Genomic DNA, 22,685 nt, shown 5'->3' on the forward strand with positions numbered 1-22,685 from the left:
ACACTAAGTAACCATATCTTACTAGGAATTAATATATTCAACAGCCAATACAAAAATGCATGAGTTTTTTTCACGTTCAATCTACAGATATGCTACAAAAAGAGTATAACCGACTACCCGTACTTGTGAAAATACTTCTCTAGTAAATATATTTCCAAATCAAAAAAATTTTAATATATTCAAATAGTCACTCATACAAACCCACAACCAAGCCAATGCCTCTATTAAAACACTGCCTGTTATGAACTGTGAAAAAGCATGTTCAATTCATCCTGACAAAACTAGGTTTTGTAGGGGGCCAGCCCGGTGGCCGAGTGGTCAAAGTTCTGGCCGGGTTCACGGGTTCGGATCCCGGGCACAGACTTACTCCACTCATCAGCCATGCTATAGAGGCATGCAACATACAAAATGGAGGAAGACTGGCATGAATGTTAGCTCAGGGCAAATCTTCCTCAAGCAAAAAAAAACAAAGAAAAAAAAAGGAAGATTGGCAATGGATGTAATGGCAGGACAAATCTTCTTCACCAAAAAAAAAAAAAAAAACCTAAGTTTTTTGGGATGAGCGATAGGAAGGCACCTTAATATAAAGAAGGCAAGACTACTTGGTTTTTAATGTTCTAGTAAGTGAATAAATGAAAAATATTACACCAAAAATTATATTAACTATATAGTGCAAGGAAATTAGCGATTTCTATCAGAAAAACCAGACAGAGCCCCAGGTTACAGCATTAGGGAGTTACTAAAACCTTAGAAAAACCACAGCTAGGATTAGGAAAAGAGTCACATAGGGAGGAGGCAGCATCCTCATGTGACATTCTTATTAAAGGACAGAGGAGGACATTCTTATTAAAAGGACAGAGCCTCAGACGTCTGCCCAGCTGCATGTAGCTCTGCCTGAAGTCAGGAAGATGGCCTCACCCACCTGTAAAGGTCATTTCATTCTAGGAACCTAGAAAAGTAAAGAAAATGCCTTTGGCTGGGTTATCATCCAGCAAGGGCAGACACCCCCCATATTAAACTCATCAAAGATGAGGACGGACCATGAAGTCATTCACGAAACCAGCATCAAGCTAACAGCCTCCGAAACCTCTTGTCTTTGGTTCAACAGAAACAAATCGCATTCATTAAACAAGCCCAGCCTTGCAATTTGCTATTTTTCATTCTTTGCAGGAGAGGGCGGGAGGCAGACAAACAGGATTTCCGCAGTTGGTCCTGGAGAGTTTCAAGATGTGAGAGCAGTCGCCGAGAACAGTAATTAGCTGAACACATGTTGCTTCACGATCAGAGGAAACGTGAGTAATTTCCCCGTTCTGAATGCTCCCTCAAGCTCTGGCGGCTGACACTCGTTGTGACATCCCCGATCCCGCTCCTGATAGGTCCCCCTCTTCAAGTAGAATAGAAACGAACAGATTTTTAAAATTCTGACCAGATTTAAGTAGAAAGCTGTTGAAAATAAGTCTTATGGACAAATAAGCATTGGCAGTCCACCTCATTTCACAGAGCTGCTCCCACCACCACACGTTTTTCTTATTTCATTTTCCCCCTACATTATCTGGCATACGCCTGCAAAGATAAAAGCTTTTTCTTCACTCCACTGAGAAAAATAATAATCTTTCGATGTGTTTATAGTCTTCTTTGGATATAGCACTACGTTGTCTTAAAAATCACGAGAGGAATTGCCTCAAATCTGGTTCTTTCTCAAAATTCATGAAAGCCGACCTCTGCAACAATAAATAGCAAGTTATATTTTTGGTTCTATTAATGCTCCTGGAGTTTTGTTATTTTTAAAGACAGAGTTTCTAAAAAATGAATGCCAGCCGTTTGTAATGTGCCAAATTATATCTCCCTATTTCTAGAAAAACATTGCCAAGAAGTTTATAGGCCAGTTGGCCTAATTCTCTCCTCTCTGCTTTTGAGACCACTCTTGATCACGAGTTCTTATGTTAGGATCACCCAAGTCTAATTCTCGGGCTGAACTGTGATTTTCTGAGTTTTATTTATTCTAGGCTTTTATGGGGGCTGAGAGGGGTGGGGGCAATTCTCTCATTTCACAGATATTTGGCAATTCTCCTAATCTATGTTAGAGTTCTGATCTGAGAAATAGAGAGGGGCAGAAAAAGTTATCTAATGAATAAAGAAACTATTATCCTGTGGTTAAAAATTAAGATTTATGTGATTACTTTTTTTCTCAGTTGAATATTCTGATTGTTTTACTGACTTCAATTCTGTTAACTCCTTTTAGGCTGCAATTTCCCCCTTAAATAAAGGCAATCAGAGTTATACATAGGCTAAACCATTTAGAAGTCATTTCTCCATTGGATATTATTCTAAAGGCTGTTGCTCCATTGCAGTTGGAGAACAACAGACATAAATTCCCCATTTGATTGCTGGGATCAAAAAATAAAACTCGTAACTGTACACTAATGAGCCATGCAATTTCCTTACAACTAGGGGGGTGCTGTCTCATAGGAAAAAATTAATAACGATGGTATAAATGCTGCCTTCTTTCCTCTTGAATGGCATAAGCGTCACAAAGCTGAACCTTTGGGGGTCGGTGATAAGACACAAGACTTTTTTACCTCATGACTTTCTCAAGCTAAGTTTACCAACATTGGGCCGTGTCACACTGTCCTATCATTTGGGGACCAAGGAAGGCTGGGAATTTGCTTAGAAGGAGGGGGCTTCAACACAGCCTCATTTTACCTGCAAACTTCTCCGAGGGCAGAAACCGCATTTCACACTTCTTTATATCTCCCGCAGCAACATCGTATATAACATCACACACTACTACTGCTGATTGATTGAATCCCCCACAGCATTGCTTTTACATACAATTTCTCACTAAACAAAGTTCCTACGGGGAAATTTTAGTCAAGCAAGTCAGATGAGGGTATATTTTCCTTTGCCTATAAAACAGAGAAAGTATTATCCATCTGTGTTCACTAAAGCCACGTGTGTCTTCATGGTCATCTTTCGGTTCCCCAAAAGGCCTCTGAGGGTCTCCTCTCAGCAGCTGCGCTGGGGAAGGCCAGGCTGCCTTCCAGACCCAACAGGCTGGAGAATGCGACGTTGTTATACAATTAGCTGGCATATATGTCCTTTTTTCTGCTAGAGGAGGCTTACAGGGTACATTCCCCAGGGACTCTACAGACTAGAAAAATGTTTGTCCTACTCCAGAATGATCTACGTGCATTTTCTTTTTTCGACTTCAAACACAAAATACCCAAATGCTATATAAACTGTTCTCCACAACCATCCTATCTGTCTTCATCCTCAGTGTGCCCTTGGTGAGGCCTGATTTACTATCTAGTTCCTGGAACAAATTCAGTGGGTTATAGTAAACCACACTGCTTCTCCCCACCTCCTCTCGACCCACACGGGTTCTAACCTTCACTCAGGATTTATCTGCAGGTTTTCAGCAACTGGAAAATAATCTGGAGAGGCTGAAAATTGTCCTACCCACTTATTATTCAGAAATTTCTCAGAAACGAATTCAGAGATAAAAGACAAAGCATCTTTGTTTATGCCATCCTCAGGGCATTAACCGATTTTATAATTTTTCCAACTGCATAGCTATGTGAATTCCCGATTTCTTAAAGCACGTTGTTATACCCATCACTGAATATTCTGAATATGCTCAATTCCCACCCAGAGAATAGCCCACAGGGTTGTGGTCTGCAAGTGGTAACCAACACCAGGAGACCATGTTTGGAGGGCCAGGATCTCCTCACCACCTAGCGAGCCACATCTTATCTCTACCAGGAAGAAATTATCAGGACTCACTGTTGGGAATTCTGGACCGTTCTCTCAGTCATTTTATAATAATTAACAGCTGGTCACAACATGAAGCTGGGGCTAGGGCAACACTCTACCAAGAAGTTTAACAGTACAATTGAGGAGGCAAAATGGTGGCTGGCAGGGACGGTGTTTTTAAGAACAAAGAGAGAGCTTGGGCATGGTTAAGACTTGAGTGGAAGCATTCCATGGAGAGAGAATAAATGCAGGAAAACAAAGGGATAATTATGGACCGTAAATATTACTTGGGCCAACAGTAGAACCGAGGGGAGGGGTTAGTCTTAGAGGGGAGAGGGGTAGTTCCTCATCAGAAATAGAGGAAAAAAACAGATGGCAAAGCTGCCAACATATTTCGAGGTTAAGGAGAGAGGGAGGGAGGAGCTCATGTGCCCTGGACTTCTAGTTCTCAGTAATGACGGAGCCAAGGCTATCAGCCGAAGGGGAGGTGGAGGGACGGGGGGCAGTTTTAAGGAAGGGGGATGTCTGAAATAGCCACCAAGGGAACTGTGACATCAAGTCTCCAAATACCACCCAAAACAGTGATCAAGGCACAGACCTAGAAATGAGCCATATAAGTCCAGAAGAGAGATAATGATAAACGCTAGAGTGTGCTCAATACCAGTGTGTCATCCTCCGGTGAAGCTCTTTAAAACATATTGGTGGGTCTTCGGTTGAAAGTCCTCTTGATGACTGTCTCAGTCTGTTTGAGCTGCTATAATGGAACACCATAGACTGGCGGGCTTATAAACAACAGAAGTTTATTTCTCACACTTCTGGAAACTGGGAAGTTCAAGATCAAGGTGCCTACAGATCCAGTGTGTGGTTCATAGACACCATCTTCTCACTATGTCCTCACATGGTGGAAGGACAGAGGGAGCTCCCTGGGGCCTTTATCATAAGGGCGCTAATCCCATTCATGAGGGCTCCACCCTCATGACCTAATCACCTCCCAAAGGCCCCACCTCCTATACCATCACATTTGGGGTTAGGTTTCAACATATGAATTTCGGGGGACACAAACATTCAATCTAGAGCACTGTCTGTCTCCAACCAGGCTCATGGGCTGCTCGCTTAAGGGTTCTAGTCTCTCTGTCCCTCCTTGCCTCTCTCTCTCATCCACCTACTCACAGTAAAATCATCCATTATTATGGACAGTGGTCTTTGAAATCACCATTAACACTAATCTGCTAACTCTTTATTATGATTATCAGCAACATAATGGCTATTAATAGCATGTTTACTGTATAAGTATGGTTATTATTCCCCTGGCAACAGTCAACAACTATGTACTAATATTTATTGAGTGACCATCTTGTGTGCCAGGCACTGTACTGAGAACATCACATATTTATCCATAATCTCCTTTACTTCTCACCACAAGCCAACATGATGGCTGTCATGGATCCAGTTTTATAGATGAGGAACCTGAGGCTTTACAGAGTAGATAACCCGGCAGGTCAAAGGGCAAATCAGTGGCAGAGCAGTTCTGTCCAACAGCAAAGCCCAACCTTGTAAAAGTATGTGTGCTCTCCCAATCATGTCTGACTGCAGCTGTGCAGTAGTTGAATAGTGTTCCTCAAAACTCACATCCACCTGGAACCTCAGACTGCGAACTTGGAAATACAGCCTCTGCAGATGGTTCAGGCTGGCAAGACGAAATCATCCTGGACTTAGGGTGGGCCCTAAATCTAGTCACTGATGTCGTTCTAAGAAGAGAGAGGACAGAGGGAGACACGCACAGAGAAGGTCATGTGAAGACAGGAGCAGAGAACAAAGTGATGCAGCCACAAGCCAAGGGACGCCAGGAACCACCAGAAGCTGGAAGAGGCAAGGAAGGATTCACCCCCAGAGCCGGTGGAGGGAGCATGGCCCTGCCAAAATCTTGATTTCGTACTTCTGGACTCCAGAACGGTAAGAGAATAAATTTCTGTTGCTTTAAGCCACTCGGTTCGTGGTCCTTTGTTACAGCAGCCTCAGAAACTAACACAGAACCCTTTCACGGAAATACGTAATTTCCATAGGAATATTTTTAATCACTTCATTGCTTTTGGCCGTATATGAAAATGTGATTTTGAGGCAAAAGCCATTTTATTTTTATTCAGAATATTAAATGTTGTGCATAATGCTTACTTAGATATTTTATTTAACATCATTCATAACATGTGAGGAAAATTTTGACTTCTTCTTATTAAATAAATGAGGCAAACTGGTTAAATTAATTATGTAAGGAAAATATGATTTATAAAAAATACATTAAAACTATATACTGTGTTTATATATGGACTGCATGTATATTAAAATGCAAACTGAGATTTAACCATTTGCTACAGCATCAAAAATAGAAAATAATCAACATTTACAACAATTGCTTTTCTGTTGCTTAACGTCCACTGGTTTATTTATTATTTACTTGAATATTTATGATTTGCTTTAAATTGCAAGTCAAGAAAGAAGGCTTCAGTGGCCATTTGCAAGCATTTCTCTATGAATAACACACTATATACATGGATGTTTTTATTTCCAGTAAGTCAAAATTGAATATAATTGCCAGTATTTTTCTGTTTTCATATTAGTTATTGAAGAATGAGAGTAATGTGCAATGTAAGCATATCTGAGATCTATGAGGCTTTCATTTTAAAGAGGAAAATATTTAAATAATTTTCATTGATATACTAAACATATATAATAAAACAGTCACTATTCTCAACCTGGAAAACTTTACTGACCCTCTCAGCTCAGGAAGCTCCAGCTGGAAACCACTGGAAGATTCTATATCAGCAGTTCTCAAACATTTGGTCCAGGAGCTATTGCACTTTCAAAAACCATCCAAAGAGCTTTCGTTTATACAAGTTTATAACTATTGACATTTACTGAATTTGAAATTACAAATGAGAACTGTTTAAAATAATTATTTAATTCATTTAAAAATAAAAATAGTAAATGAATTCTACGTTAACATAAATATTTTTATGAAAAATAAATATATTTTTCCACAAAATGAATAAGACATATGGCATTGTTGTGCATTTTTGCATATCTCTGTAAAGGCTGGCTTGATAGACTACTGGCTTCTCACATCTTCCACATTTGATCTGTGGCAATACGTTTTTTTAGTTGAAGTCTATGAAGAAAATCTGGCCTCACACAGATGTGTCATTAGAAAAAAGGAAGAGAATTTTAATAGCTTTTCTAGATAGATAATTGAAGATAATTTTTTTGATACCATACCAAAACTTGACAACAGATAGTTTCTTTGGGGCCAGCCCGGTGACACAGTGGTTAAGTTTGCACCCTCTGCTTTGGCGGCCCAGAATTGACAGGTTCAGATCCCAGGTGCAGACCTACATGCTGTTCATCAAGCCACACTGTGGTAGCATCCTACACACAAAATAGAGGAAGATTGGCACAGATGTTAGCTCATGGACAGTCCTCCTCAAGCAAAAAGGGGAAGAATGGCAACAGATGTTAGCTCAGGGCCAATCTTCTTCACCAAAAAAAAAAAAGAGAGAGAGTCAGCTGCAATGAACTTTAAATTTATCTTGTCCTGTTAATGGATCTCTTCCCACATATGATTTGGGAACATCATGTATTGGTCATTCGGAATATATTGAGTTCCTGAGTTAAGTGCATCTTCCAAATGTTAACACATATCATTATTCAATATCAAAAAATAACATTTGTTAATATCACCACCCATCTCATAAAAAGCCTTCAAGTATGGAGAAACTGTCAAGCTCACTGTGACAGATACAAGTTTTCCAAAAATAAAATTTTTACTTGAATACTCAAATTTTATCATTAACAACAAATATTGTCAATTGTTTTTCTGGAAATAGTAAGTTCACTTTATTCACCTTCGAGCAATTATCTGCCAAAACCCAAGTCTCAATAACCATGGTTCGTTCCACAGTTGTTCTTTCAAGTAAAAAGATGTTCCATGAATAAAGCAGTTGATTCAGCTAGCAACTCAAACAACAGCATAAGTGACTGGCAAGAAGATAAGGTTCTCACACACAGACACACATACACACACACACACACACGCGCACGCACGTGCACTTCCATTTGCAATAGAAGTCTTTGTGAGTAGCTCCATTTTGTTACACAGAATATTAAAAACACATGGACTCAAAGGTTGAGATTTAATAAACTTATTAATTTCCACTGCTTCATCAAGGATATTTTAAGGAAAATGGCCTTTTTGGTGCACGGGTGTCGGTGAAGAATAGAGTAATATGGTCTGGTTCCCTCGCCTTGATGGGCACTAATGCGCTGGCATTTTTACCCACTGTTGCTTTTGTGCACCCAGTGCAAATGTCCACATGGTGAAAAAGGCACGCGATGTCACAGTATTGTTACGAAATTATTATTTCTTTGTAGACCCCCTAAAGGGGTCTTGGGGAGCCCTAGGGGTCTGTGGAACACACTTTGAGAACCACTGCACTACATCACTTCTAGATGAAAGAGTCAAGGTAGACGTCATAAGATCAGATCAGCAAGCCTCAGATCCACGCACCATTCTGGAATGCAAGGCTGCCCTTTGAAATCACTAACAAAGACTCTGCCTTTACCCTCCTAGCCCCCATCGGGCTCAGCCCCCGCGACCCTAGGAAGTCTGGAGCCTTCCTGCCATGAAGGTGAGTTGCCTTCCCGCTCCTGTCTGGTGACAGGGTTTGCAGATTGTTGGGCTGGTCAGGAAAAATGCTTCTCTAAGGGACTGTGCATGCCAGCCTTGACAATAACAAGAGCTTTTGAAGTGACTCAGGCAATTCTGAGCACAGCCAGCCTGCCAAATCAAAATAGCCTGCAGGCTCCTGGCGTCCAGTCCCGGTTCCCTGAACACTGAAGCGTGGTCTCCACTGGGCCTTGACCTCACCTGCCAAATTGGAATGGGCAGGGAAGCAAGACAACAGTCATAATCCTCTTTAGCAACTCCTCGGAAAGCACATTTGCATGTTTAGTGGCAGCCAGAGTGAGGGACGATCCACGGGATCTGTGTTGTTTCTATCATTCTACTTCTCTGGTTTTGGCAGGGGAAAGAGGGACACTCTCAAATGTCTCATGAAAGCCACACACTCTGATGCCATCATTCTGGGTCTCAAGGACCATCGGCTAATTGCTTTAAAAGAACAGTTCTTATAAAGTCATCTGAATAATCCTCAAGATGCTGGCCTCGTACAAACGAACTCTGAGGACATATAAATGGGTTACACCAAGCAGCAAATATGTAAATAGGACTGAGCTCCATCATACACTGGCAGTCTTTACCACACACACTTGCTGTTAGGAAGTGACAGTTCTAGAAGGTTTGGGAGCAAAGCCCAGATCAAAGGTCCTTGATGTTACAGTCCATTGTGTCCAAACTAAGCCCAGGGTAGCTGTGTGTGTGTGCAGGTGATGTTGAGGGGTGGGGGCAGGGAATGGAGGACACATGGCGTCCTCAAACCAAACCAGCCCATCCTCCCGGTGTCCCTCAGCTGTCATCACATCCCTTCCTGCCAGGACAGAAGTGAAATCCCCTGGGCGTAGCAGTGCAGGGCTAGAGATCCACGCTCAGACCCTGGAAGGAAAGCCCAGGTTTACTGCTTCCTGGATGGGTGACCTTGGGCACATTACTTACCCTTACCACTCTGTGCTTCAGTTTCCCATGTATAAAATGGGAACAATGGTAGTACCTCCATCTCGGAGTGTTATGAGGATTAATGAGCTAATATTTGTAAGACTGTTTAGAACAGTATCTGGCACAGTGGAAGTCTATATAAGCGTCTGGATGTTTTTTCCAACACCTACCCCACCAAAGGCATGGAATTCTATTTCTTCATTCAATCACAGAGTGATATAAACTCACCCCAAAGGAGGCATAGATCCTCAGGCACAACTTCAGAACAAAAACACACTGGATGTGGGGCACCATTAAGTTAGTCATCCACAAATGTTATTAGAATAAATCATGAGTAATGTGTATGCTTTAAGCACTGTCTAGCCATTAACTTTTAAAAATTTCACTCAGCTTTGTGAAGCATGCCCTACAGAACACAACTACCACGGTAGTAGTTCTCAGCTTGTTCAAGCATGAAGACTTCTTTAATTGTTTTAAAAACACAGACCCTCTCCCCCACAGGGCACATGCATGCATGCGTGCGCACACGCACATATAAAAAAGAGTAACTTGACTCATATTTTTCTTACTTTCCTACTGCCCTTTAAATGAGAAAATTACTGCTTTCAAAGTGACCAAGAATTTAAGAACATCTTCAAATAAATTTATATAAAACATTATTTATGTAGAGATCCACTGACAATGGTTGGTACCCAAACAGGTTCCGGGACTTGTCTTAACTCCTCAAGGGTCTGTGTTTCTCAGATTAGGAGCCCCTTTTCCAGAGGAACGGAATCAGAAGCTAAAATCACATTCTTAAAGAAATTCAAATACATTAAAATAAAAATTGGTTAAGCAAGGGAAAAGCAAACCCCAGAATCCCGCCTTCAATATAACACTGAGGGGTCACTACGTTCTTGATTCGTTAGCGTACAACAGGCAAGAACACTTGAGAGCAGAACTGCAAGAAGTTAAAGGCCAACATTTTTTACGTCTTAAATCAGAATAGTTTGCTTTGCTCTCCACACAATCCTCCACAGTTGGGCCTTACAATTTTTCATTGTTTACTCCTTCGGGCATCCTACCCACTGCAGCAAAGACGTTCGACAGAGAAACTGATAATCTCATGTCATTTCTGCAGGAACTGCGGCTGGCTCCAGAGATAATAGAAGGGACTCAGATTTCCTGGAACTAATACAGATCCATGGAAACAACCTCAAGCAAAAACACAGAAGCTCAATGGATTGGATACTTTTCAGAAAACTCAAAACCAGGATAACAAGAGATTTTAGAAGCCCTCTTCTTTTGATAGGCGTTTCCCCTGTATGACATGGAACGAAATCCTGACTTTGTCCTGAAGATAAAATAGTATTTAAAATAGATATACACAGAATATAGTCAACAATATTGTACTAATTTTGTATGGTGACAAATGATGACCAGTCTTATCAAGGTGATCATTTCATAACGTGTGTAAATGTTGAACAACTATGTTGTACACCTGAAATGAACACAATGTTGTATGTCAACTATACTTCAATAAAAAAAATATGTCTGCCGAAATACATTTAGGAATAAGGTCTTCAATTCTTTCCGTTTTTACTTTTCATTCCTTTTGAGATCACAAGTGAAATAACCTTTCCCATTACTGCCTTTCGCTATCACTTTAAAGAGGAGTTGTTTTTATTTTAGGCCATAATGTGCAAAATCATGCTACTTAACACTAGATTATATTCACACATCATGCAAGTTAAATAAAGACACCTTGCTGATTTCTTAATATAGATTCAGCTAAGATTAGTTATGCATCTGCCACCTTAACATTCAGATTTGGGGGGAAAAAGCCTTAGTTAAAAATCGCACTTGCATTGTAAGTGCTTAGAATTTCATTGTTCATTTCAGAGCAACACAATCAAGAATTTAATTATGTCAAAAAAGAATGGTATCTTCTTAACAACTCAGATTACATCCCTCTCAATTTCTCTCCCTCCTCCTTCAAACGCAGGTCATTTTCCTTAACCTCTATGGACTTGTTTTCTGGCCTATGAAATCAGGAGTTTGGTTAGATGATTTTAAGATACCCCCTGGTTCTATCACGCTGTGGTTTTAAGACTTCTAGGGAATAACAGACTGATGAGGGGGCGAAGAGGAAGCAGAGCCAGGGCGCTATGGGAACTCAGCCAGTTAAATTCCTAAACAAGGCGACATCTCCCATGATGCCAGACAAATGTCCCTCACGGCACTGTCAGTGGACGGGCAACCTGGAGTGGAAGGGCAACAAGGTACTACGGAACCACCAAAATCTCAACTGTGTTTTAACACCTGAACATTTGCCTAATGACATGTTATTCAACCAATCACTGAATCTCAAAAAACGTGGATTCCTCCCAACCAAGACCTGTGTGTGATGGCATCAGGACGGACTGAGAACTAACGACAGGAGATTCATCCATGTGTGTGGGAGGGAGGTCTTATTTTTGCAATAACTAAATCTAACAAAAACTTCCAGGATGAGTAGCAAGTGTTTGTGGTTTCCAAGTTTCTATAAATGCACTGAATAATCCTTTACGCTGCTGAATTACTTAAATGTTTCACCCTGGTGTGGATAATGTTCTGATTGGTTCAGTTAAATGAGGGTCTAACTGGCGATGAGTCCTGTTTCCCCAGCAAACAGAGCCTGAGACAGTTTATTCGGGAATGTGATCCCAGAGAGGAGAAGTGAAGACCAGGAAGACTGAAACAAAGGTGGGAAAGCCAACACAAGGATGCATTATGGAGCTGGCCACTGGGTGACGTGTTGCCCAGTTATGCAAGACCTTCCGAGGAGCTTTGGGAAATGCATCTCAGAACCAGTGATGTACGAGAAGAACGAGGGAAACATTTATCCCTCAGCTTCCATTGCCCATTTGTCAAAGTTTGCCTTGTAGGTGTAAATTTCCCCGCACTTCCTGTTTACAAACCTGAGTGCCTGGTCAGATCCCATGAGTGCATGACAAAATCAGGAGTGCCTGGACAGAAAGCATGAAGCACAAGCCTAAGCCAATGAGCTATCAGGCTGCATCCAAGTGATGCTGGCTGAAGCCTGTGCAAAACTCTTTGCTCAGCAGTGGGTGGAATACAAATTAAGGCCAAGATGGTTTGAACTGGTGCACATAAGTATCAGGCATGTGTATCAGTCAGGATAGGCCGCTGATGCTGCAGTAACAAACGACCCCACAAATTCAATGGCTTACAACAACAAACGTTTCTGTTTCACTCATGCTACTCATCCAAGGTGGGTCTGCTATGGTTCTGTGCTTTTCTTCACTCCAGGACCAAAGTTGACAAAAGAGTCTCCATCAGGAACATTGCCAGTTATTGTGACTTGAGGGAAAAGATTGAATTTGTGAACCATGCACAGTTTTGTAAAGCTTCTGCCGAGAAGGGATCCACATCACTTTACTCACCTTTCATTGACCAAAGCATGCCATGTGCCTACTTGTAGGTCAAAGGGCTGGGACCTATAATACTCCACAGAGAGAGGCAATGCAGGAAGGGAATATGGAGGAGAGTAATAAAATCTATCACAGTGTGCCTTCATTTTCATGGGAGAAAAGCCAAGGGTAGGAGGAACAATTCTCTTTAGGGAACCCTGTGCAAATTCTTTCACAGCACCATCTTTTCTTTGAGCACATGGCCATCTAATATTTAGAAATATTAAGTCCCAATGAAAGACAGCAGTTCTTTTCCAGCAGATCCTTTTCTAATGAGGAAAAAAAGAAAGAAAAAGAAAGCATAGGGGATCTCTCAGGGGAAAGCATTATGTTGTGAATGTCTTCACTTTGTCGACGTTGAGACAGTTCTCAGAAATCACAGATGGAACGACTTCTAAGGAAGTTAATGACAAGAGCTGAGGCTAGGCTTCAATACTCCGTATTCCCATTCCAGGGTAAAGTGGATAGAAAACATTATATGGTCATAATTTTATATTCAAGTTACATGAAAAGTATATATATTTTCCTGAAAATCTGTTTTTGTAATGTTACCAACCTAACATAAAGAAACATTTTTAAATAGCTAGGTTAGCACGACACTGACAAGAAAAAATACAATTTAATTCATTAATAAGTACAACTGTAAATAAGCATGTTACAGTTAGAGCATTTGATTTGCCAGCCTGCTGACCAGAAATATCCAGTTCTTTCTATAAACTTAAGAAGCATCAGAATTGTGTCAGATGAAATAACCAAGAGGCAAGATGTTGGATAAGCCTCGTTTATATAAAGGGAATGCATATTTGGGAAAGGAAAATGTGACCTCCAGGCGTTTACTTAATTTGATGGTGGCAACCAGTGGCAACCATTTCCTTCATTTAGTCATTCAATCACTATTCACTGAGCACCCATGATGTGCACAGCACAGTTCTACGCCCGACGCTTACAGTGAAAAGCGAGGCAGCCAATGTCTCTCCCCTCAGGGAGTATACACTTTAGGAAGGAGATGAGGGATGCAGAGAATAAACAACTAGACATGTAAATAACCAAGATAATTTCAAATTAGGTCACATTCTGTAAAGATAGTAAAACAGTCACATGATATAGTGAGAGGTGGGGTGTTAATCTATAAATGATGGTCTTTCTGAGTGGACAACCATGTAAGAAAATGATTGAACCACTTATGTAAAACTATAATACAGTTTTTAGTAATAGTTTACATTATCCTATAAGGGCTATTATTACTCTATTAAGATCTTTGAACAGATTTCACCTTCTGTGCCTTTGCTCCACTTCCCATTCCCCATAAAATCTCTCTTTTAATTGGCCATTACTATATTTTTTCTTGTATTTATTAAATGCAATTTTATGATTGCAGCTAATTTAAAAATCAAGCAAGATATTTTATATTACCATTACCTAAATTAAGCTGCTTTTAAGTATTTTCTATATATCACGAAGCCTTTGAAAGAAAATTCATACTCTCTCCTCACCAATCCCTGCCACCCATCTTCCCCTACCCACATCTAATTCTTGTTGTAGAAAGATTTCCTACCTTTAAAATCTGTATTTGGGCAAAAATACAGGTTCCAGTAAACAAAAACTTCCTTTCTAACCTATCCTGGGTAGACACATGTACACGAGGCAGAATTCTAAGAATGACTCCACTGACTCTTGCCTTTGTCCAACCCTTTTCATGTGGGTGGAATCTGTGAATGCACCACAAGATGTCCCTCCCAGGATCAGGTTACATTGTATGACAAAAGGCAGATTACTCTGGGTTGGTCTGATCTAATCTTAGTCCTTCAAAGGCAGAGGGTTTCTCTGGTTAAAGGAAGTCAGAGAGATTGGGAGCAAGAGAACTCAGCTCACGACTGCTGGACTGAAGATGGAGGGGCTACACGAGAAGGAACGGAGGCAGCCTCTGGAAGCAGAGTGGCCCATGGCTAACAGCCAGCAGAGAAATGGGGACCTTGGTCTGTACCTCAAGGAACTAACACGAGGTTAGATGCAGATTTGCCCCCAGTCCTTCAGCTGAACCCTTGACTTTGGTTTTAGAAGACCCTGAGTAGTCCAGCTTGCCCAGAATTTTGACCTACAGAACTATGACATAACAAACGGGTGTGACTTTTAGTCATTGAGTTTGTGGTAATTTGTCATGCAGCAATAGAAAACTAACACAACATGTAACCAGCTTTATCAACTGAAGTGCTCTACTGTTAAACAGCTAAATAATGGCTCCTTCCCACCTTCGGAATGCACACCATTAATTCTAAGGAAAGGAAGGGAATTCCCTGGGGGAGAGGGAGGGCAGGGTCGGGTCAGTGATGGAAAAGCAGGACCCAATGTGGGACAGACTAATGGAAATCATACTGAATCACTTTCCCTGCCCAGTTGTGGTGCTATGCTTGTGCTGGACCATGAACTACTCAAAAGGAAGGAAAGAAGGAGAACAGCTAGGATCAACAAAAATGCGACAAGCCACAAGTGATAGGAATTTGGGTACAACCAACTGGTTTTCTTTCCAATTCTTAGTACATGGAGTGGAGGAGAGAGGGGAGATCGTGAAATGGTTTAAAAGATGGCATGCCTTTATGGCATTTTTCCAATTACAAATTCACATGATTACACACAGTTCAGAAGCATTTACATCCTGCAACAGAGGACACACTGTGTGCTCACCTAATACCCTTTGATTTTGCTTTTCCTTGGCACAAAGGCAGGCTATTGTTCTCAGGTTCCTCTACCAACAGGCTGGGAACATTTGATGGAGTTCTGGCCAATGAGATGTGAGTAGAAATAATAGAAGTCATTTCCAGGCCACATTCTTAAAAAATATCCCAAGCCAATCTTCAGTTTTCTTGACCCTCAAGAGGCCATGTGTTGAGGTGACAGGCCGCTAGATGGAGGGAGCCTGGATCTCTGAGTCACTGGATGGAAGACAGCCTCCACTGACACACACTGGACCTTGCAGGAGCCAGAAATAAGTATTTGTTATGTCAAGGCTTTGCGATTTAGGGAAGGGGCTGACATTTTGTTACTGCAGCACAGCTTAAAAATATTAACTCATCCTGAATAATACATATATATCTTTTCATTTGATTTAACAGGTTTAGACAGAATCTCTTTATCTTAGACTTTTTCTTGATTTAGTACAACACCCAAGCATTATACAAGAGCATCAACACAGGAATTTGAATATCAAATTTAATTACTGTTACAAGAAATTCATATTCTGACATACCTGATACTCACACTAGATGATTTCTGTCTTACATAAAACGACAATGAGAAGCATATAAATCCTGATATTTTTGTATATATACATATAAGTTTACACATGTACACATAATTGTTAATAATAAGAATAACGACAAATTCCTTCCTGTAATGTCAATTTATTTATTTATTTATATTTTTTTTTTTGATGAAGATTAGCCCTGAGCTAACATCCATGCCCATCCTCTTCTACCTTATATGTGGGACGCCTACCACAGCATGGCTTGCAAAGCAGTGCCATGTCCACAGCTGGGATCCGAAGCAGCGAACCCCGGGCCGCTGAATCGGAACATGCGCACTTAACTGCTGCACCATCAGGCCGGCCCCTGCAATGCCAATTTAAGCGTAATTATCCTTAACTATATCTCTACCCCTCAAAGCCCCACCCCCAAATCAGGAGAAAGGCCTACGTCTCTGATCTTTTCAGGCTAATTTAAGCAGTATCAATCTGGAATAAAGACAAGTCTAAAATGAAAACTAGCATTTCTTTAACACAGAGAAGGACGCACAATGAGAAGTAAAACTTATTTTCCTGATCATTCAGAAAAGGTGTTAACTATTTATAACCCAGGAGGCAGAAGTGAACACACAGGCCATCTAACCCAGTCACCCATTTTTCCATTTACTTAAAATGATTTTCAAAAGACCTAAGCAGAGACAAAGGGCTAATACGTATTCTTTAATGTACAAGATTATAATTAACCTAACGTCTGTTTCAAATTTACTATTATCTATTAAAGAATAAATAATTTTACAGCCCTCTAATGTAGCTCTTAAGCTTTAAATCACTGACCATAACTAATAAGCAGCTTAATAGCAAGAACACCCTAAATAGAGCCACAGACCGCAATTTCACTGGGCGTAAATCATCATCATTTTTAATGCAAAGGCAACAGCAAATCTCGGTAATTACTGGGTGCATTTTGAATCACTTTTATTATTACTGCACTGGCCCCATTAAAAATCCAAAACACTGAACTGCATGGAATATAAAACTGGAATTATGATACCCTACAAACTCTAATTGAAATCCATAAATTCTCTCCTCGTATTCAGAATTATTTTGTTGCCAAAGAATTTCAGCTATTCAGAATTAAGTTTGAAAGCATTTGCTTTGTCTAGAGCAAGAAGAAAGAGCATCTCACACTGCCAAATTTGGAGAGTCAATGTTAGAGCTAAATTATGTGGATGCTTTCTTATTTCACATGTCTAAAGCAAACCATAATATGCCGAAAATAATAAAAATAAAATGGAAAAATAAAATAGAATATACCATCCACAAAAGGATATTAAATGTACATCCCTTCCCGAACCATTGTCACTCTCTCCCACACTCACCCAATGGCATGTAATGGGGACACAGACATTGCAACATCAGCATTAATCTCCTTACTAAAAATAACAAAGGGATGTCACTAAATTTACCAAAGAGTAACAAGGACAACATTCTTACTTGTGTGCATGTGAGAAATGAACACAGGATGAGTCACCAAGCCATTTTGAAGGGTGGCGATACTATGAACATAACTTTCTGTGTAAGTTTAATGGCTAATGATTTAATAACTGCCTCTTAAAAATATTCTGTAAATTCTGGAGTTCACATGAATGCATGCATGCAGATCTACTATTTATTATCTACATCATACAGCTGAGCCTCAGTGTAATCATCCTATTAAAATCAAATTTCCTATATATTGACTCTTACTAATTTGCCTGATGGCCACAATAGAGTTTATAGCCCTTCAAAACTAACAATTCCCTCATAATAAGGTTGTGCCACCATAGGGAGTCTTTTTATAAATTACATACATTATAATATTCTATTCACAGTATACTGGCATCTTATGGGCCTTAATCTCCATCGGGTATCTTAATTTTACCTCTATAAGGACAGGATTTTCCTCTCCCTAGAACATTCCTTTCCCATTTGACATGTGTGCTTATATGTTAGATTCTTCTGGAAAGCCCCTACTGCTCCTCCCAACTCATATCTAGATCTGACTCAAAGTCCATCATTTGTGTTATAAATTCCCAATCACCCCATTCTGAAGAATTCATTCTTCTTATTCCAAACTCTTAGTTCATTTACTAACCATCCTGACTTCCATCTTTGCTGCCTTAAACTATCACTTAACTTGTGCAGTTCATATTTCACAAATTCCGGTCTTTTCTTTTTCTTTTTTTTTTTTTTAAAGATTGGCACCTAGGCTAACAACTGTTGCCAACCTTCTTTTTTTTTCTTAAGGATTGGCACCTCGGCTAACAACTGTTGCCACTTTTTTTTTCTGCTTTATCTCCCCAAACCCCGCCTGTACACACTTGTATATCTTAGTGGCAGGTCCTTCTAGTTGTGGGACGTGGGTCGCCGCCTCAACGTGGCCTAACAAGTGGTGCCATGTCCGCACCCAGGATCCGAACCCTGGGCTGCCGCAGTGGAGCGCAGGAACTTAACCACTCGGCCACGGAGCCGGGCACCCTGTCTTTTCTTATCACCTATAAATTCATCAATAGAGACCATATCTTAGTGCTGAAATATTAAAGAAAATTGTCCATAATTCTCAACACTTAACACTTCCATGATTTTAGACCTAGATGTCCTTTTTCAAGTTATTTAGACCTAAATATTGTATATTCTGGTCATTAAATCCAAATTGGCTCTATGAAAATCAAACACACAAAAACACCAATACGAAGACTCGGTAAATTTTTAAAAAATTAAAATCTTTTCACTGATACATAAGTTCATTAAGGTCTATAATTCTGACCTTGCTCTCCTTGGAACTGTCTCCAGCAGTGGAGTCTTGTCAGCCACGATGCGCTCATCTGAAACTGTAAAAATGCTTCTAGATGTCAAGATAGATGTTTGTGTTTAAGCAAATCAATGCAAGCCAGGCAAAATACACATCTTTCAACAGAGAAAAAGAATTTTGCAGCTAGAAGGAATGTGACTTCAAATCTTGATTTTGTCAGTCTACAGTCTTGGGACGCTGGTTTAAAAAACTGGGATGGGGAGTAGGGGCAGAATGACACGGGTCAGTGTTCTGAAACCACACTCCACCAGTCCCCAGGCTGCTGGGAGCAGGGAAGGCGAGCTGGCTCCTGTTCCTTGCCCCATCCGTTCCCTCAGACAAGCCACTTTTAGCTCTGATTTCAGGTTTGGGATTCCTTATACGATTGTGCCTCAAAAAAGGTTCTACAGGAAAAAGAAACAATGAAAAGCCCAATCCTTTCACCTCTGACGTGGCAGGTCTCTATAAACGCTCTCACTTTATACAGCAGGAAACTCCAGCTGTACAGGTAAAGGGCTCGCCTCCCTCGGGCCCAAAACTAAAGCAGCCAATGGCAGAGCAGGGATCTGACTGCCACACTCTGCTGGCTGTCCCTCTCCCCCATTCAAGGCAGGCCACATCCACACTGTGGCAGGAGGTGACCTGCAGTCCTAGCCCCTTGTTGTGGTCCAGGCTGAGAACTCACACTGGGGCTTGTGATGATTAATTTAATGCATCAGCTTGGCTTGGCGATGGTGCTCAGTTGTGGGGTCAGAAACAATCTAGATGTTGCTGTGAAGATATTTGTTAGATGTGATTAACATTTAAATCAGTGGACTTTGAGTAAAGCAGATTATCCTCCATAATGTGGGTGGGCCTCATCCAATCAGTTGAAGGCCTTAAGAGAAAAGACTGAAGCTCCACTGAGAAGGAAGAATGAAGGAATTCTGCCTCCAGACTGCCTTCAGGTTCAAGACTGCAGCATCAACTCTTCCGTGGGTGCCCAGCCTGCTGGTCTGCCCTGCAGATGCCACACTTGCCAGCCCCCACAATTGCATGAGCCAAGTCCTCAGAATCAGTCTCTCTCTCTCTCTCTCTCTCCACACACGCGCACACACACACACACACACGCACTCTGTTGGTTCTGTTTCTCTATTGCGGGCGGGGCTCCTCATCCTTCTGGATGCCCAGAGACTCTCTCACTGTCTTCCGCCACCACTGACGTTCTTACGAATCCTGACATCTGTCTTTCTGATCTCGGCCTGAAAGCTTGTTTGATTTCCTAAACGCTCCCCTTGCTTGATTAAAGGCAGGTCCACCCTGAGGTTGAAGCCTCAGGGCTTCCTACCTGGGCTTTCCCAGGCCTTCTCCTAATTGTGTGTTCTGTTCCTTAAAAAGGGTCCCCACAATTTTCTGAGCTTCATCTCCGTAAGACCTGGCTCTGCCCCGGGGCTCGACGGATTGTTCTGGAACCCCACATTGGAGGCTGAGCTCTGAATGTGCCGACCTTGCCTTGGGCAGGGCTGCCAGACTCCTTCCCCGGCCGCAGCCTGTCCATTCCTAGGGCCAGGCTGCACTGCAGTGGGGACAGCATGGGGAGTAAAATATGACGCTCTTTCAAATCTCCACTCAGAAGAACTTCCGTTAACCTTTACTACCCCAAATCCAGAAGCGACTGTAATAAAAAGGCCTCCTCAGTGGGGGGCTGCTAAATATTTACTAACCGGCTCTCCAGGGAGAAAAAGATGTATGCACACATACACATGCATAAATTTATTATAAATTTTACTACAGAAAGGATGTGTAGCACACAATTTACAAAAGACAATAAACTCTATAATATCCCTTATTGCAAATTCCATATCTCCCGTTGATTCTCCCAGAATGCTTTTGTTGATGTGGGCTGAACTCTTATTGGAAGCCAACCTATATTATAATAACGAGTATCATTCTAACATGAATGTTGGTTGATACGTTTATTTACATTAATGAGCAAGATGGAAATGGAAGCAAGTGTCCTTTTAGTGTGAACTCCACTCAGTGTGACATGCCCTGGGTGCTGGCCAGGCACCAGGCATGGTGTCCGGCCTTGGGGCTGAAGAGAAGAATAAGAAATGTGCCTGCCTTCACATTTTATGGAACTAAACAGACTTAAAACATCAATTATCCTGCTAATAATCTAAGATTACAATTAAACACTGCAATTTCAGGCTGTATATTTGAAATGCTTAGTCAAATTCACTTCTACAATTTACATAATCATAACTGACTATTATGACTTTAGTGTAGATTTCATACGTCGACTGGACTTTATTCACATAAACAAGATTAAAGTGTTTTTCTAAAACATCAGAACAAAAATTAACTGAGTGTTTTAGAGTCTAAGGAACCTCCTTGATCTCTAAAGTTGAAAAGAAAAAGGAAAAAACTATTATTTTTAAATCCTTGAAAGTTTAAATGTCCTGGGATAATTGAAATAAATATTGTTTTTTCATGTAGATTTCTCAAGCTATAAAGGATCTACAGTAGGAAAAAAAAAAAGGTGTACGTCTGTTTATAAAACAAAAAGCCAGTTAATGTGCCGTTGTCAAGACAGTAGTTTACAGTTTTAAATAAGGTTAATTCTAAACGAAAGGAGGTCAAGTTCAGAGGTTAACTTGGATTAACTTGGATCTGCATACCATGATTTTGTAGTTCTCAGGATAACAGATTAAGACATCAAATAGCAGAAATTGCAAAGGAGGCTGATTATGCAAAACGCCCAGGGCTCAGAACCCAGAACCTGACTCTTCTCCGGTGTGTGGGAACCACTGGCCTGCCCCACATCTCACTAATTCCTCAACTCCACCCCAAGCCACTTTGCACCCCTCTGTCTTCCCGGTTGGCAATTCTCAGCATTTACAGCAAGTCCTTTGTCTGCAAGGTTTGCGTCTCACTGGTTGTTCTGCTTATTAAATTAATTACACAATCCTCAACAATAACCACAAAGATTTAAAAAACAAAAACAAAATCACAAGGCAGTTGTGGCCGAGGAGGCAGGGTTTGGGGCTGGATGGCATGTCTCCAAGATGCCAGTGAAAGGAAGGAGTTGGTTGGCTCCAGAGGGCAATGCAGGCCACTTCACTTTGTACTTCTCTGCAGAAAGGAAATGAGAACTGACGTGCCCTATCACTTAGAACAAGCTGCCTGCACCTGCCATTTGTGGACTGCACACAGGCCCTGCCCCAAGGTAAATGCCAACAAGCAAAATGGGCATGTGTGCACACACGCACATGCACAGCATGGTGGTAAGTTATCTTATGGCCCCAAAACATTCCTCCGCTAATATTAATGCAATTCTTGTCCATATCACTGATACCTGTCAACACAAGGTTGACATAAGGGAAGGCATATTGTAAAAAAGAAACCATATCGTAACTTTGAATGACCTCTGATTTACTAACCCAGACATGCTCTGTAGATTTTATGGACCCTCTCCGCTGCTATAAGTTGAAAACTTTGTTCTTTTGAGTTCCTTGGGACTGTGATGACCTCCACGCAGAGAGTCTGCACTGATGACTATCATCAATGATGACTGAAAGATCAGGGTATAGGCTGTTGCTCCAGTCTCTGATGCATATCCAGTAAAACAAAGACTATCAGGAATGACACCAGATGGCTACCCCACCTGGAGATGAGATGGAGGCCCCACTGGGATTAGGTCTATTTTTCAGGGACTGTTAAAATTTGGGTTGTCTATACTTCCAATCCTTCTGGTCAGACATCTAATTA

General features: G+C 41.0%; 1 protein-coding gene and 1 long non-coding RNA gene across 3 annotated transcripts in view; one reads left to right on the top strand and one right to left on the bottom strand.

Moving 5' to 3' along the window:
• Positions 1-22,685, bottom strand: part of SAMD5 (sterile alpha motif domain containing 5) — a 182,337-nt gene that overhangs the window by 134,410 nt on the left and 25,242 nt on the right. The gene's annotated exons all lie outside the window — the stretch shown is intronic.
• On the top strand, positions 1,150-10,957 carry LOC138921662 (uncharacterized). The gene is made up of 3 exons (XR_011434417.1): positions 1,150-5,706; positions 8,375-8,432; positions 10,536-10,957. It is a non-coding gene; the product is annotated as an uncharacterized lncRNA (long non-coding RNA).

The sequence above is a fragment of the Equus caballus genome, chromosome 31 (genome assembly GCF_041296265.1).
Source record: "Equus caballus isolate H_3958 breed thoroughbred chromosome 31, TB-T2T, whole genome shotgun sequence".
Lineage (NCBI taxonomy): Eukaryota > Metazoa > Chordata > Mammalia > Perissodactyla > Equidae > Equus > Equus caballus.